At 35.8% G+C, this 2,500-nt stretch overlaps 1 protein-coding gene across 5 annotated transcripts in view; it reads left to right on the top strand.

Moving 5' to 3' along the window:
* Positions 1–2,500, top strand: part of LOC128247408 (uncharacterized) — a 60,371-nt gene that overhangs the window by 36,518 nt on the left and 21,353 nt on the right. The window lies entirely within an intron of this gene.

The raw sequence follows: 2,500 nt of genomic DNA on the forward strand, positions 1-2,500 counted from the left end.
TGTCCTTTTCATTTCTCTTCCTGGTATTCTTGCAGTATATTTCTCAAATAACTGATCCTCCTCGCCACCTCTTCCTCTTCTCCTGTTCCTACTTCCTGTCCCTATGATGCTCAACAATAACTCTTTTACTTGTTTCAATCATTTGACTGCGACCATGCTGGAGCATCGCATTTAGTCGAGGAGATTGACCCCCAGGACTTATTCTTTGTAAGCCTAGTACTTATTCTATCGGTCTCTTTTGCCGAACCGCTAAGTTACGGGAACGTAAACACACCAGCATCAGTTGTCAAGCGATGTTGGGGGGACAAACACAGACACACAAACATATACACATACATGTGTTTTGTTTTTATTTTTACATTTACAATTATACATATATATATATATATATATATATATATATATATATATATGTATATATATATATGTATATATATATAAAAATTTAAGGAATGGAGTAAACGCATGTTATAACTGCATACTTTATTCCGACATATGTTTCGAAGAATTACAATTTATGCGATCCATAGGAACCGTCGATGTTAAAAATGATCATACTCGGTCATAATGTCTTAGGTTTAAGATGGTTCCCATACATTCCCTGAGGAGAAGTTTACAATTTTAACATCGACGATTCCTATGGATCGCATAAATTGTAATTCTTCGAAACATATGTCGGAATAAAGTATGCAGTTATAACATGCGTTTACTCCATTCCTTAAATTTTTATATATACTCAAATACCCAAAATATCAAGGAGTTTCTGCCTCACTAACAGGAATTACACCACAGATATTTTGTGATCTTTGCTACCTTGGTTTCTATTAACCCATTTATTCTATCCAAATTATTATTTATTAGAATAAAATAAATACATATAATTAAATATATATATATATATATATATATATATATATATATATACGACGGGCTTCTTTCAGTTTCCATCTACCAAATACACTCACAAGGATTTGGTTAGCCCAAGGCTATAGTAGAAGACACTTACCTAAGGTGCCACACAGTGGGAATGAACCCGGAGCCGTGTGGTTGGTAAGCAAGCTACTTACCACGCAGCCAGCTCTTGTTGCCTAAATATTGTTCAAAATATGAGCAAATTAAGACATAAAGTTAAATCTAAATCACAGAGCATATCATAGAAATATTTCATAATGGAAAATGAAACAATTAAAAACAAGAACATTTGTTCCTCCTTCTTTGGTATTTGAAACTACATAGCAGCTTCTCAAAGATTCAGGGGCGGACTGAGCCATGAGTCAATCAGGCACTGCCTGAGGGCCCGAAGCTCTGAGGGGTTGCGCTCTATATGTTAATTCTTCTAAAACACACATTCAAAGGGGCCCAGTAAGCAGTTATGCCTGAGGGCCCTTAATAATCTCAGTCCACCCCTACAAAGATGTGGTTTTTAAATTCAGTATGCTAGTAACTACACTGTTCCAATATATGCTGTCTACATTATTTGCTAAACAATGTGAGAAAGTATATATGAGAGAGACAGACAGACAGATACAGAGAGAGAGACTGAGAATTAGTGTGAGAGAGAAAGAGAAACAGGACAATAGTGATTCCATTATAACCCAGCATTTCCCAATCTTCTTAAAATCCTCAGTTTTGTCCCAGGTGGACCCAAGGCCTAGGTCTCTTCTTTCATGTATTTTTGCAGATAATTTCGGATGTGTGTGCAAATTTTGGAGGACATTCTTTGAAACACAGTGGTTCAGAATGAACATGCATCAGTACTATACACACAAAACACACATACGCCACACATGCTCATGCATACGCACACTCTCACAAATGTACATCTATAATTACTACCACCTCTAGCAACGTTTCTGTGTATATATGATACACTTGTATATCTGGTTTTATGTGTATGCCTTTATGTACATGTGCACCCACACGCACCCACACACACACAAATACACATATATCCGTAAGGATGTATTTGCACATATGTCTATAAGTGTTTATTCAGTGAGTGTATATATGTATATATACGTGTGTGTGTGTAAATATTTATGTTTGTATGCACTTATGTATGGATGCACTTGTGTGTGAGTGTATGTATGGATATATATGCTGGTTAGTAATAATTATTTTCTCTCTCTCTCTCTCTCTCTCTTTCTCTCTCTCTTTCTCTCTCTCTCTCTCTCTCTCTTTCTCTCTCTCTTTCTCTCTCTCTCTCTCTCTCTCTCTCTCCCTCCCTCCCTCTCTCTCTCTCTCTCTCTCTCTCCCTCTATATATATATATATATATATATTATACACCTAACTGAAAACAAATATAAACTAAAAACTAAAATACTATAAAACATACCAACAAACTAGCAAAACTAACTCATTCTCTCACACCTCAACACCCACTCACCCATGCCCACACAGCAGTTTTCATTTACTAATTAACAAGTAATCCAACTAATATGACTGCCCACAGTTATTGTCTGTTATTTCTAAGTCTTCACAATTAGCCATGTTTAACT

Source organism: Octopus bimaculoides, chromosome 3 (assembly GCF_046866305.1).
Source record: "Octopus bimaculoides isolate indiv1 chromosome 3, ASM4686630v1, whole genome shotgun sequence".
NCBI lineage: Eukaryota > Metazoa > Mollusca > Cephalopoda > Octopoda > Octopodidae > Octopus > Octopus bimaculoides.